This window comes from Ornithorhynchus anatinus, chromosome 1 (assembly GCF_004115215.2).
Source record: "Ornithorhynchus anatinus isolate Pmale09 chromosome 1, mOrnAna1.pri.v4, whole genome shotgun sequence".
Taxonomy (NCBI): Eukaryota; Metazoa; Chordata; class Mammalia; order Monotremata; family Ornithorhynchidae; genus Ornithorhynchus; species Ornithorhynchus anatinus.
In genome coordinates, this window is record NC_041728.1 from 91767964 (window position 1) to 91784379 (window position 16416).

A 16416-nucleotide genomic window follows, 5' to 3' on the forward strand; every position below is an offset into this window, starting at 1 on the left:
CGTCTTAGGGCAGTGTGCCAAGAAACTTCTAGATCCAAACAGTCATGTTCGTTTATTTATAGGTTTATTTATAAATTATTTCATTCACTTATACCACCACTGGGTGAAAGGGAGTCTTAATCCTGGACAACAAGGGACACTAATATGGAACTATTCCAGCCCACACTTACATTTGTCAGGGATTTTGCAAAATGAGCAAAAATAAATGATACTTATGCAACTGTGCTCTATTCAGATGGTATTTAAGCTCTTACTATGTTCCAGGCACTGTACTAAGCACTGGGGTGAATACAAGCAAATACAAGAAAGTTCCTGTCCCATGTAGAGCTCACAGTTTTAATCCCCGCTTTACAGATTAGGTAAATGAGGCAAAGAGAAGTGAAGTGACTTAACCACAGTCACACAGCAGACAAGCGGTGAGCCCGCATTAGAACCCCAGACCTTTTGATTCCCAGATCTGTGCTCTACCCGCTATGGTGTGCTGTTCACCTAGCAACAATGACACAGACAAATGGTAGCATTGCAATCACCGACACCTGACAGGAGACTGTGAGTTCCTTGTGAGCAGGGAACGTGTTTACCAACTCTGTTGTATTATACTTTCCCAAGTACTTCATACAGTGCTCTGCACACACAGTAAGCATTTAATAACGTTTTATACAAAAATGTTCAGGACATGTAACCCTGCTCCTCAAAAAAAACCCTAGGTTGTCCATCTACCTTCTCATCCAACAAAAGTTCCTCACCATTGGCTTTAAAGACCTCCACCACCTTGCTACTCTCCTACAACCCCTCCCCTATGCTTCACTCCTCTAATGGTAACCTTCTCACCGAGTCTCGATCTCGCCTATCTCATCGCCGACCCCTAGACCACCTCTTGCCTCTGGCATGGAATGCTCTCCTTCCTCAAACCCGACAGACAATTACTGTCCCCCCTTCAAAGACTTATTGAAGGCACATCTCCTCCATGAGGTCTTCACAGATTAATTCTCTCCTTTCCATTTCTCCCACTCCCTTCTGCTTTACTCTGACTTGCTCCCTTCTTCCTCCCTCCAAGCCCACAGCACTTAAGCACATATCTGTAGCTTTTATTTGTATTGATGTCTGCCTCCCCACTTCTAGACGGTATGCTCACCGTGGATAGAGAATCTATCTGTTGATTGTTGTATTGTACTCTTCTAAATGCTTAGTACTGTGCTCTGCACAGCAAGTGCTCAATAAATACGACTGAATGAATGAATACCACTGGTTGAACACTGTTGAAGATACTCACAGTAACAGACAGTAGCAACAACATGAACACATAGCCAGTCCCATAGACACTATCATTCATACTCAACGTGCTCTGCAAATCCACATACAATATTTTTATATGTCTTTGATTAGACACCCCCCCACACATACACAAAAACACACAAAAATACCTGGACTTAACAGAGAAAGCAGGTAAGGAAACAACAAAAAGGAGGTGTTGAAAGGCAGAAAACCAAGACCTGTACTGTACCTTCAGCCCCCTGGGTTGGAAGTAGGGATGGAACAATAAGAATCTCCACAGGAAGAAATCAATCAATAATATTTATTGAGCACTTAAGAGAAAGGAATTTGCCACCTTATTTCAGGGAGAACCCAAAGGTAGGGAAGGCAGGGAGGTTGACTGAGTTGACAGTGACCAGTGCTACCTGGAAAGGTGTGGTTATCAAATATGAGACAGCAAAACAGTGGTGCATGTACCAGAGGTGGCCAGAGGTAAATGTACAGGAACAAACTGAAGGTCACCCTCAAAGCATGCTGGGCCTCTTGGCATTGGATCTGCCATTTAGCTAGTTACTCCTTTGAGGACACACATGTGGCTGCAGGGAAGGAGAAAGGAGGTTTCAAGAGCCACAGAACAATTCATGGAGGTCATTAATGATGATAACGATAATGGTAATGACTTATTATGTGCCAAACACCAAATTAATGCCTCAAAACACCCTGCAAATATCAAGCCCAGGGCTGATCCATAATTTCAGTAGGCCATTCAAACAAATGGATAATCAACTTGTTCATTTACAGATAGAATACATGTGATTTGGGAGAGATCACTGAACATAGTCTATAAGGAAGAAATTATCTCAACTTAAAAAAAAAGTCACAGGGATCAACAAGCTCAGACAGGAGGAAAAAAACAAAGGATCACCTCAAACAATTAATGGTCAAACAGTAGTATAGAACAGACACTAGAAAGTCATGTGAAAATTCAATCAATAAATCAGTGGCATTCACTGAGTGTTTACTGTATGCAGAATACTTTACTGAGGGCTTAATAATAATACCTTAGTTCTATTTAGTATTTATAGCTTATTTCAATTTAGCCCTCAGAACACCCCTGAAAGGTTGGATCAGTTATCATTACCCCCATTTACAGATGGTGAAACTGAGGCAGAGGGTGTTTAAAGTGACTTGCCCCAGGTCACACAGTAGAATAGTGGCAGAGCCGGGAGTAGAACTCAGATCCTCTGACTTTCAGTATCACAGTTCTTGTACTATGCCACACTGATCAATCCAGCCTATATCAATCAATCCATCAATCACATTTAGTGAGCACTCACTATGCACAGAACACTGTACTAAGCATTTGGGAGAGTATAACAGAGTTGGTAGACAATTCTCTTTGCACAAGAACAGGGGATTTTCTATTTATTTGAAGTTGTCTCTTTTTTCCCTTTGAAGAGTCTACTGAAACCCTGAAGTTAAGGTTATGTTATGAGTCTCTAATGCTTTGTGACCATATGAAGTAGCAGTTCCATTATCTGGGAATAGAAATTGATTTTCCTCAACTTTGCATGATCTAATCCTAACACCCAGAAGACTGCAAAGGAATTCACAGTAGGGCAAGTGAAAAGGGCTTTTTGAGACATCAAAATTGACAGTGTCAGCAATATCATTTTGCCTTAATTTTTCTGTGCTTGTTTGCCTGACAATCCCCATTCTGACAGGCATATAGAGGAATTGGAGATTTGCTTTCAGTAAAACACTTTGGACACAGCTTTGTTGAATAGGTTTCTTAAGAGGATCCATCTAAAGAAGAATTATGAAGACCTAGTAGCTGATGTTTATATCTCATTTGGAGGGAATGACAAATGAGGTGGAACAAAAAGGCTTGAGGAAGAGGAATAGGCTGAGCCAGGAGACATACTATGCAGTAAAAGATATATCATAAAGCTATTAGCAACTGAAGGGGAATGGTATAAGTAGCTGACCAACTGATGATACAGAGGACAGTGTATAGGGCTCCTTAAGTTATTTAAAAGATATTTTAAAAAGAGAAAAAGAAGAAATTCAAGAACAACACAATAGCTCACAGTAGAAACCTCATCAATCAGTTGAATTACATGAGTTTCACTCTATACACTCTAGCATATGCAATCCTTCAAAAAAAGGCATAACAATTTGATTGATTTCAAATCTTTAAAAGTCATGGACATTTATTTAGCAGTTTTAAGAATTAAAAAAGCCCATAAATTTCTATTTTTCAATTAAATCTGGTGTCCATCTTTCTCCTCAGGAAATATGGGAGGAATAAAGAGCAGACCTATAAATGATCTTTTAAAGAGCTCTCTCTAGCACTAATACCATCCTGTCCGTCACTCAATCCTAGAATTATGCATGGCCAATCAGCCCTTACAAAATGTTACAATAAATTTAAACAGCATAGCATTTCTCTGGATCATGGGCCAGCACACGTTACCCTCTGCATTATCCTATGTCATTTGGGGACCAGTTGTGGGACTCCCAGTTATGCCTTCCTCCCTCTCTCTTCCACCAGCCCACCCCCTTCCCCCGCAAGCCCCCTCCCCCCAAAACCCTTCTCCAAAAATGTATCTCCCCTCAATGCACAGACTCTTTGAGCTTAAGTATCCTAAAAAGAAACCTTTCGGGAGGACCCCAATAGACCTGTGACAATCTCCTGTATAACTGGATTGGGCTTCAGAGGCCGAACCAATTTATTACTGCTCCAGGCTTCAAGTGTGAAAACAAAAGTCTTCTGACATCTTCCTTTAGGCCTCTGCAGCTTATTATTATAATTAGAGTTGCCCTTTGCCCATAAACTAATCCCTGGCTATCTAACCCTTCGCAGATTCTACATTTAGGCAAAAAAGGGTTTGAACTTTGCTAAAAACCTTATAAAATAAAACCTTCTACAACAACATCCTTGTCTACTTGATCATCCTTTCCTTTTTCTACTGTTTTTATTTACAAATTGTATATAAACTTCTACATACCCTATCACCCTCATCTGTAAAATGGGGATTAAGACTGAGAGCCCCATGTGGAACGTGGACTGTGTCCCACCTGATTATCTTGAATCTACCCCAGTGCTTGATATAGTGGCTGGCATTCATTCAATCAATCAATCATCAGTGGTATTTACTGAACACTTACTATGTGCAGAACACTGTTCTAAATATTTGGGACACTGCATCAGAGTAAGCAGACAGGTTCCCTGCCAAAAGCGAGCTAGAGGGGGAGACTGACATTAATACTTATATGTAGTACATAATATATAATTTAAAGCTATATACATACATGGTACATAGTAAGCATTTAGTTACCATTAAAAAAAATCCTACTCGTCCTACTTAGACTGTGAACCCCATGTTGAACAGGCAGCTCATTGGGGGCTATCATTCCTCTGAAAGCTCCTTGAGCGAGCTGTCTCAAGTTCCTCTCCTTCTATTCTCTCTCCCTGACCTACTCCCATCTGGCTTCCATTCCCTTCACTCCAAAGAAATTGCCCTCTCAAAGGTCACAAATGATCTCCTCCTTGCCAAATCCTAAAGCCTCACCTCCATCCTAATCCTCCTCAGCCTCTCATATCCCTTCAACACTGTTGATCAACTACCTTCTCTTGGAAACTTTATCCAATTTAGGCTAAACTGAAGTTGTCCTCTCCTAGTTCTCCACCTATTTTTTCTGGACACTCATTCTCAGACTTTTTTGTGGGCTTGTCCTCTGTCTCTGACCTTCTAACTCCCTCAAGGCTCAATTCTGGGCCTCCTTCTATTCTCCATCTACACCCACTCCCTTGGAGTACTCATTATTTCCCATGGCTTCAACTTCTACCTCTTTGAAGATGATTCCCGAGTCTACAACTCCAACCCTGCTCTCTCTCTTTACAGTCTCTCATTTCTTTCTGCCTTCAAGGCATCTCTACTTGGATGTCCTGCTGACATCTCAAATTTAACCTGTCCCAAGCAGAACTCCTTATCTAACCATCCAAACCCCTTTCTCCCTCTGATTTTCCAATCACTGTAGACAGCAGCACCACCCTTCCTGTCTCACAAGCTCACAACTGTGGAGTTATTCCTGACTCTTCTCTCTCATTAACCCACATATTCAATCCATCACTAAATCCTGTTGGTTCAACCTTCACAACATTGTTAAAATCTGCCCTTTCTTCTCCATTCGAACCTCTACCACATTAATCCCGGCACTTATCCTTGACTCTGCTCTCTCATTCACCCCACACATCCAATCCATCACCAAAACCTGCCGGTCTCACCTTCACAACATCGCCAAGATCTGCCCTTTCCTCTCCATTAAAACTACTACCTTGCTGGTACATAATAATATAATAATAATATCACAACTGAATTACTGCATCAGCCTCTTCTTTGATCTCCCATCCTCCTGTCTCTCCCTGCTTCAGTCTATACTTCACTCCTGCCCAGATTATCTTTCTACAGAAATGCTCTAAGCATGTCACTCCCCTTCTCAAACAGTAACTGAGGCCCAGTGAAGTGACTTGCCCAAGGTCACACAGCAGACAACTGGCAGGGCCGGGATTAGAGGCCAGGTCATTCGGGCTCCTAGGCCTGTGCTCTATCCACTAGGTCATGCTACCCTTCATTCATTCATTCAGTCGTATTTAGTGAGTGCTTACTGTGTGCAGAGCACTATAAGTGTGCTTCTCTCCCCAACTTCCCGTCCACATCCACTGCTCAGAATACAGAAAAGATCAAAGCACCAAACAATCGTTATATTATCTGTGGAATGTGGCAAACTGTTACAGTGTGCCCAATGCTACACTAAAAGTCCCAGGGTAGGTAATAATGATAGTGATGATGGTATTTGTTAAGCTCTTCCTATGTGCGAAGCATGATAGCGTGGCTCAGTGGAAAGAGCATGGGCTTTGGAGTCAAAGGTCATGGGTTCGAATACCGGCTCTGCCACTTATCAGCTGTGTGACTGTGGGCAAGTCACTTCACTTCTCTGTGCCTCAGTTACCTCATCTGTAAAATGGGGATTAAGACTGTGAGCCCCACGTGGGACAACCTGATTTGCCTGTGTCTACCCCAGTGCTTAGAACAGTGCTCTGCACATAGTAAGCGCTTAACAAATACCAACATTATTATTATTATAATGATGGTAATTGTGGCATTTGTTAAATGCTTACTGTGTGCTGGGCACTGCTCTCAGAACGGGGGTAGATACAGGCAATTTGGGTTGGACACAGACCTTGTCCAATATGGGGCTCACAATCTTAATCCCCATTTACAGCTGAAGTAACTGAGGCACAAAGAATTGTCTCTAGTGGTTGCCTACCAACCTTTGCATGAAGCAAAAACTCCTCACTCTTGGCTTCAAAGCTCTCCATCACCTTTACCCCTCCTACCTCACCTCGCTTCACTCCTTCTGCAGCTCACCCCATACACTCCGCTCCTCCGCCGCTAACCTCCTCAAGTTGCCTCATTCTCGCCTGTCCCGCCATCGACCCTTGACCCACATCCTACCACTGTCCTGGAATGCCCTCCCTCCTCACCATCCACCAAACTAACCCTCTTCCCCTATTCAAAGCCCTACTGAGAGCACACCTCCTCCAGGAGGCCTTCCCAGACTGAGCCCTCCTTTTTCCTCTACCCCTCCTTCCTTCCCTATTGCCCCTCCTCCCTCCCTCTGCTCTACACCCTTCCCTTCCCCACAGCACTTCTGCATATTTGTATATATTATTTACTACTCTATTTTATTAATGATGTGCATATGTATTTATGACTATCTATTTTGATGGTATTGATGCTTGACTACTTGTTTTGATTTGCTGTCTCCCCCTTTTAGACTGTGAGCCCATTGTTGGGCAGAGATTGTCTCTATCTGTAGCCGAGATGTACATTCCACACTCTTAGTACAGTGCTCTGCACACAGTAAGCACTCAATAAATATGATTGAATTGAATGAAAGAATTATCCTATCTGGTCTTGATTACTGTATTACTCTCCTTGTTGACCTCCCTGCCTCCTGTCTCTTCCCACTCCAGCTTATACTTCACTTTGCCGCCTGAATTATTTTTCTATGAAAACATTCAGTCTCTGTTTCCCCATTCCTCAGGAATCTCCAGCAGTTATCCATCCACCTCTGCATCAAACAGAAACTCCTTGCCATCTGCTTTAAAGCACTCAATCACTTTGCCCCTTCCTACCCTACGTTGCTGCTCTCCTATTACAACCCAGCCCACACACTTAGCTCCTTTAATGCCAATCTAATCACTTACCTTGATCTCATCTATCTCGCCACCGACCTTCTCATCTATCTCACCACCGACCTTTCTCCAACATCCCACCTCTGGCCTGGAATGCCTTCCCTCTTAATATCCTACAATCACTGTCCTTTCCTTCAAAGCCTTATTGAAGGCACATCCCCTCCAAAAAACACCTTCCCTAAGCTCTCATTTTCTCTTTTCCCACTCTCTTCTGCATCATTCTGATTTGTTGTCTTTATTCAACCATCCCACAGTACTTACGTACATATCTGTAATTCATTAATTAATATCAATGTCTGCCTCCCCCTCTAAGTGATGAGCTCATTATGGGCAGGAAACATGTCTACCAACTCTGTTGTACTGTACTTCTCAAGTGCTAAATACAATGCTCTGCACACTGTAAGGTCCTCAAAAAATACAACTGATTGATAGGGACTGTGTCCAACGTGATTATTGTGTAACTACCTCAGCACTTAATAGAGTTCTTGGGGCTTGGGAATGATAGGTCATGAGTTCTAATCCCGCCTCTGCCACTTGTCAGTTGTATGACTTTGGACAAGTCACTTAACTTCTCTGTGCCTCAGTTGCCTCATCTGTAAAATGGGGATTAAGACTGTGAGTCCTATGTGGGACAACCTAATTGGTTTGTATCTACCCCAGCGCTTAGAACAGTGCTTGGCACATAGTAAGCACTTAACAAATACCATTATTACTATTATTATTATTACCTAGTAAGCACTTAACATGTGCAACAAAAATAATGGTAATATATATGTGTGCATATATATTATCATGTACATATCTACTTCTCTTGATGTGAGAAAATTCATCCATAGCCAGGATGTAGAACTTTATTTCCAGTAATTTGGGAGCTTGAATTAGTCTCTGGATTAATGGCTCCATCTCTCTCAAAAAGATCCCCAGCAGACACTCTCCTGAACATATTTTATTTAAAAAAAAATTGAGGCATAATGGGGAATTCCCACAAGGGGATCCCCCTGGAAACTAGTCAACAAGAAAAAAATAATTTACCCAAATTATTTTCCTACTCTGGTAATCATTTTACAGTTTTTCACTCTGTTTTCAGAATATTTCTAAATTTTACATGCCCTTTCTACTTAAACCTCCAAAATTGGGTCGATATATAAAAATATAAAGAAGTACGGTTTAGACATTGTCATGTCCACCAGAAGCTGTGAATCAGGTAACAAGCTTTGAGTGTCAGAGGACTGAACTAACTGGAAGATCGATTAACCATTGGAAAATATGTTAAAACCTACCGAGAGCCATAGGCCTGACTGAAGCAATTGACCAGAATGGGGAGTGGAGGAAGATTGGAATGCCTTCAGAAGTTCAACAGTCTTTGTCTACTCATTTTCATTCTCCCATGCCACCTTCATGTGTAAAAAGAAGTAAGCTGCAAGCTTTCAATTTTGTATATGAGAGAAAGTATGGTTGGTTCTGTGAGGTAGAAGGTAGTTCATTCATTCAATAGTATTTATTGAGCGCTTACTATGTGCAGAGCACTGTACTAAGCGCTTGGGATGAACAAGTCGGCAACAGATAGAGACAGTCCCTGCCGTTTGACGGGCTTACAGTCTAATCGGGGGAGACGGACAGACAAGAACAATGGCAATAAACAGCGTCAAGGGGAAGAACATCTCGTAAAAACAATGGCAACTAAATAGAATCGAGGCGATGTACAATTCATTAACAAAAGGTAGTGGAGAGAGCTTGCCCAAATTTGTATGAGACAAATTACTCAGTCCGCTCCCAGCTAACAGGAGATTTACCTAGGGAAGGGAACAGGACTAGGCATGGGAAAGGATGTCTGTCGATCAGGAGCAGATCAGGTAGGAACAGGTTTCCTGAAGCTTGAAGAAGGAGAAAGTATGACCCCTGTATTTTAGGTAGTAATAATAATGGTGGCATTAGCTCAACTCTTACTGTGTGGCAAGCACTGACCTAAGCACTGGGGTACACACAAGATAATAAGGTCAGAGTCCCTATCCCACATAGGAGTAAAAGTCTAAATAGGAAAATGGGCATTAAATTTTCATTTTACAGATGAGGAAACTGAGTTCCAGAGGACTGAAGTTACTTGCTCAAGGTCCCCCAGCATGCAAGTGGCAGAAATGGGATTAGAGCCTAGATTCTCTGATTTCCAGGCCCATGCACTTTCCACTAGGTACCTGAGACTGTCTGGTGGATGAGCTCCAAATTTAAAGAGTGGGACACACATATATTCATATATAGTCAGATGGGTGAAAGGGGTGTAGTGTGAGATATGCAGTGCATTTGTAGCCTAGAACCTCTGTCTGCTTCCTGGACACTGAGTGCACCAATGTTACCAGGAGACTACATCTGCCAGTTCTACTTGTAACACTAAGACTCAAAAGGTCAGATCTCCCAGCTAAAGCAGACTCTCTCTCCTCTGCCTTCAGGACCAGAAAAACCATGCTTCCAGGACCTAGTGTTACAAGCTGAGTTGAGACATATAGTCTCAGGTCCCTGCTCCAATGTCTAGTCCCTAAAGCTAGGTGGTCATGTCCAGTGTCTTTCTGATCAACTTCAAATAATCCTGAATTGTATTTATTTTCAGCATTGGGGCCGCTGTGCGATTTCATCGCACAATTTTTGAACGGAATGACGACTTCCAGGTATGTTGGGGTACAAACGAAATCTCAGTATCTTGGGTTTGAGTCTAATGTAAGGCCCACTGGACCACTCTAACTCTTTTCTGTCATATTACCTTAGGATCAGTGATCCAGCAGTGCTTTAAAAGTGAGTAATGTCTCTGCCTCAATCGGTATGTGAGCTTGACTTCTTCTGTTGTGTGTTTCCCATCTATTGGTCGTCACAACCCAACTGGAGACAAATTTGGAAATACATAACATAGGTCATTTTGTAGGGGCTTCTCCTCCCCACCCCCCACCCCCACCGAAAAACAGAAGGGGACTCTTTGCTCAGAAAATCACAAGGGCCCATGATCACTAATAACCGGAACACATTCAATCTGGCACATCCCTAGGACAGACCAATGAGATTTTCCTTGCCAGATGACCTATCTCAACTAACAGTCAAAGGGAATTAGTCTCCAGGGAATGTTTTGCTTATAGATTTATAAATGTTGACAATAATCCTAAATGGACGTTAGGGGAATGGACAAATATCAGAAATTTCCCTGCTGCTTCTGAGCCTAAGGGAAGCATAGCGTTCAGCATGTATCACGAAGAAGCAGCCTGCGACAGGATGAAGCAGGTGAAGCAGCCAAAAAAGGAGGGGACATTTGACACAATGGAGGAGGAAAACCTAATAAACCAGAAAAGATTCTCCTACAAGTGTTTATTTTGGGCAAATGCTGGGAGAGACAGCAATGTCGTGCATCCTACATTGGATAATAAAAAAATAGTTTACACTATAAATGGCTTTAATAAAGATGTTTTAATGCAGCTGGGAATAATGGAGGCTAGATTACAGCCGAGATTAGTTTCAGCATTGGAGAGAGTGAATGTGTGTGTGTGTATGTGTGCATACACAAGTCTGTGTGTGCTTTGGATATGTTCTTGTGGAGGTCAGCCACACATGTAACACAGTTGCCTTCTGGAAGGTTTTAGTTTTCCACAGCAATGTTGCTAAAATAAAAACGAGCTCCACTGAGATCTCACTGTCATGTTCTGAGAGAAAAAATGGTAAACAGAGGAGAGGAAGAAACTGTTTACAGTGCCTTGTTCAAGAGTGCTATGATCTAAGAATCTTACTCGAAAGCAATGTGGCTTCCTGCACTTACATTTAGCTCTCTCTTCTTGCATGTCCATGTGTCTTTAAATAATACATGATATTACAAAAAAAAATCAAAAGCCACACACAGAGGACAGAAAAAACGGTACCAAGTTGTACATTTGTACAATGTCTCTGTCTTCTAGATATAGATACGGAAATTCAAAGCACTCAATCACCTCCCCCCTCCTACTTTACCTCCCAGATTTCATACTACAATCCCACCTACACAGTAAACCTTCATTTCCTCTTCTCCCACTCCCTTCTGCATTTGGATTTGCACCCTTTATTCACCCCGTCCCTCAGCCTTATAGCACTTATTTATGTGCATATCCATTATTTACTTATATTAATGTCTCTCTCCCCTTCTAAGCTATAAACTCAATGTGGGCAGGGATTGTGACTGCCAACTCTATTATGTTCTCCCAAGCACTTAGCACAATGTGCTGCACATAGTAAGTACACAATAAATGTGCTTGATTGATTAATGCTACAGATATTCCAAATCTACCACATCATAGTTGGTCTAGATATTTTCTGATGACAGAGGAGAGAGTTCCAGAGGTAGGCTTGTATCGTAGAATAATAATGATAATGGTGTTTGTTAAGCACTTTCTTTGTGCCAAGCACTGTTCTAAGTGCTGGAGTAGATAGAGAGTAATCAGGTTGTCCCACATAGGGTTCACAGCCTTAATCCCCATTTTACAGATGAGAGAAATGAGGCCCAGAGAAGTGAAGTTACTCGCCCAAAGTCACACAGCTGATAAGTGGTGAAGCCGGAATTAGAACCCATGACCTCTGACTCCCAAGCCCATGCTCTTTCCACTAAGCCATATATATATACAGGAGGAAGCAATCATACTACCTAAAACTATCTGCTTCAAATCTTCGTCCCTGGTCGGTGAATAATGGGAGAAAGCTGCTGATTTGAAGATGGCTTCTCAGCAAATAGAGATTATGGGAAAGCAAAGGAAATTAGAATAAGAGTGCAAGATAGATGGATGGGGTAAAGGCAGTGAGTCTAGAAGAGAGAAATTATAAGGAAATTATTTTTATGTATATTTTTACATGAACGTCTGTCTCTCCCTCTAGACTATAAACGAATTGTGAGCAAGGAACATGTCTGCCAACTCTCTTGTACTGTACTCTCCTAAGTACTTAGTGTACCGCTCTGCAAACACTAAATAAATACCATCAATTGAGAATTAATTGATTTGGCAAGCCATGAATAGGGGGATAAGGTTTTGACTCTAGGACTGCCCAGTACAAATCATGGGCAGGGATTGTTTGTTGCTGAATTGTACATTCCAAGCACTTAGTAGAGTGCTCTGCACAAAGTAAGCGCTCAATAAATATGATTGAATGCATGATTAGCAGACACTCTTTGTGAAACTGGAAATGTAAAGAGTTCACCCACAGTTTTGCCTTCGTGATTGGATCTCAAATAATGACTCTACTGTGGGCAACTAAAGTGTCAACTGAATTTTTGCCTCCCTAATAATAACAATAATAATAATAATTGTGGCATTTGTTAAGCACTTCCTATGTGTCAGACATTGCTCTAAGCACTGGGATGGATACAAGCAAATTGAGTTCAGCACAGTCCCTGTCCCATATAATGCTCATAATCTTAATCCCCATTTTACAGCTGAGGTATTTGAGGCACAGAGAAGTTTAGTGAATTGTCCAAGGTCACACAGCAGACAAGTTGATGGAGCTGAGATTAGAAATTAGGTCCTTCTGACTCCCAGGCCCATGCTCTGTCCACTAGGCCATGTTGCTTCCTGCATTCAGCAGGTCTGAATTTTGCAGAGTTTTCAAAAGGAACAAAGAATTTCACCCTGCCCACCCCAACAAAGCTGAATTGAAGTGGTACAGTCACTGTTTATCTGCATTTAGGGCCTGATTCCCAGTGGCAGCAGGTAAGAAAGGAGTGTGGGCATTGGCAGGACCCCAGATACAATTTGGCTCAGTTGAGAAGTTGTCATATTGAGGCTAGCTGAAGTCTCAAGGTTACTGCTGCTCAATATCATTCTTGACTCTCCTAGAGGAACAAGGTTTTTGAAATGCTGCCAACTGAGGATTCTTGTTTAAGATCTCATAAAGATCTAGTGTTCTGCCTTTTGTCTTCTAGCATATATATTCTAAGAAGAACCTTTTTATTCACAAGTATTTGTGCATTTATTTTTCTGCATCAAATTCTCCCCTTAGAGCATATTTAAAATACCAAAATCAAATCTCTTGCAAAAAGCCTTCCCTAACCCTTCTTTTTCCCACTCTCTTCAGCTTCCTCTCTGCATCCCTTAAATGCTCTGATACTCCTTCCTCCCCAAGACCAACAGCACTTATGTATACTTCCTAATAATCTACCCCTTCCCCTATCATTAATTTATTTTATTGTCTGTCTCCCCCACTAGATCTGTAAGCTCCGTGAGGGCAGGGATCGAGGCTACCAACTCAATCTGCTGCATTTTCCAAACATTTAGAACAGTGCTCTGTGCAAAGTTGGTGTTTAATAAATTCATTCATTCAATTGTATTTATTGAGCACTTATACCATTATCTATTATCTATGCAAAACCTAAACTCAATGATAAATAATATCTTAAATTATGTCACCTAATGCAAAGGGAGGAAGGAGACAGACTCTTGTCCTGGTTCTACCACTTGCCTGCTGTGTGACCTTGGGCAAGTCACTTAACTTCTCCATTCCTCAGTTTCTTCATCAGTATAATGGGGTAAAATACTTGCTAATCCTCCTTCTTAGATTCTGATCCCCTTGTGGAACAGGGACTTTGTCCATTCTGATTATCTTGTATCTACCCCAGGGCTTAGCATGGGATTTAGCCCACAGTAAGGACATAGTAGAAAACAATAATAATAATAATATTACTCATCATCACTTTTTCAAAGTGCTTTCATACTATATCATTTCATGCTCACCACATCCCTACAAACTAAGAGTCAGGAATTACCATGCCCTTTTTTTTAGACAGGAAAACAGACCCAGAGATGTTTTCCCTAAGGCCTCAAACCAGGGCAATGGCAGAACTCAAATATGCTGATACTTTATGATAATAATGATAATAATGATAGCATTTGTTAAACACTAACTATGAGACTGTGAGCTTGTTGTGGGCAGGGAGTGTCACTATTGTTGCATTGTACTTTCCCAAGCACTTAGTCCAGTGCTCTGCAAACAGTAAGGGCTTAACAAAAACAATTGAATGAATGAATGAACTATGTGTCAAGCACTGTTCTAAGCACTGGGATAGATACAAAATAATCTGGTTTGATACGGTCCCTGTCCCACATGGGGCTCACAGTTTTAATCCCCATTTTACAGATGAAGGAATTGATGCCCACGCAGATCTACATCTCTGCCCCTGTCCTCTCCCCCTCCCTTCAGGCTCGCATCTTCTCCTGCCTCCAGGACGTTTCCACCTGGATGTCGGCCCACCACCTAAAACTCAACATGAGCAAGACTGAGCTCCTCATCTTCCCTCCCAAACCCGGTCCTCTCCCAGACTTCTCTATCACCGTGGATGGCACGACCATCCTTCCCGTCTCTCAGGCCCGCAATCTCGGTGTCATCTTTGATTCATCTCTCTCGTTCACCCTACACATCCTATCTGTCACCAAGACCTGCCGGTTTCACCTTTACAATATCGCCAAGATCCGCCCTTTCCTCTCCACCCAAACGGCTACCTTACTGCTACAGGCTCTTGTTATATCCCCGCTAGACTACTGTGTCAGCCTTCTCTCTGATCTCCCTTCCTCCTGTCTCTCCCCGCTCCAGTCTATTCTTCCCTCTGCCGCCCAGCTCATCTTCCTGCAGAAATGATGTGGGCATGTCACTCCCCTTCTTAAACACCTTCATTGGTTGCCTATCAACCTCCGCTCCAAACAAAAACTCCTCACTCTAGGCTTCAAGGCTCTCCATCACCTTGCCCCTTCCTACCTCTCCTCCCTTCTCTCTTTCTACTGCCCACCCCGCACGCTCCGCTCCTCTGCCACCCACTTCCTCACCGTCTCTCGGTCTCGCCTATCCCGCCGTCGATCCCTGGGCCACGTCCTCCCGCGGTCCTGGAATGCCCTCCCTCCTCACCTCCGCCAAACTGATTCTCTTCCCCTCTTCAAAACCCTACTTAAAACTCACCTCTTCCAAGAGGCCTTCCCAGACTGAGCTCCCCTTCTCCCTCTACTCCCTCTACTGCCTCCCTTCACTTCTCCACAGCTAAGCCCTCTTTTCCCCCCATTTCCCTCTGCCCCTCCCCCTCTCCCTTCCCATCCCCTCAGCACTGTACTCGGCTGCTCAACTGTATATATCTTCATTACCCTATGTATTTTGTTAATGAAATGTACATTGCATTGATTCTATTTAGTTGTCATTGTTTTTACGAGATGTTCTTCCCCTTGACTCTATTTATTGTCATCGTTCTTGTCTGTCTGTCGCCCCCAATTAGACTGTAAGCCCGTCAAATGGCAGAGACTGTCTCTATCTGTTGCCGACTTGTTCATTCCAAGCACTTAATACAGTGCTCTGCACATAGTAAGCGCTCAATAAATACTATTGAATGAATGCCCAGAGAAGTGAAGTGGCTTGCCCAACATCACACAGTAAACATACGGTGGAAGTGGAATTAGAACCCCAGGCACATGCTCTATGCACTAGGCCATGCTGCTTCTTCACATCTTGTGCCTTGTCCTCTAAATTCATTAGGTCACACTGCTCCTCTATTGACACAACTTTAATATGCGACCACTTTGATTCTTCAAGGAACCATTTTGATCATACTAGGAGGGACATCAGGGAAATGTCAAGGTCATCAGTGATATCCCAGGTATTCCCGAAGTGGCCCAGGATTTCAGCTTTCAGTAGGAAGCTGGCCACCTATGCATGAGGTAATGTCATGTGGACTGAATATGTTTTGATCCTGTGGATGTCATCAGAAATTAGATGCCTGCCATTATGGCCATCAAGAGTGCCGGGGTCTTTTCTTTGTGCATGAAGAGCCAGTGAGGCCCAAGGCTGGTTTTTATGATGAGGAATGTGTCTTTGGAGACCTGTGATTTGAAACACTGAGTGACAGGGATGAGCTGAAGTTAGAAATAATT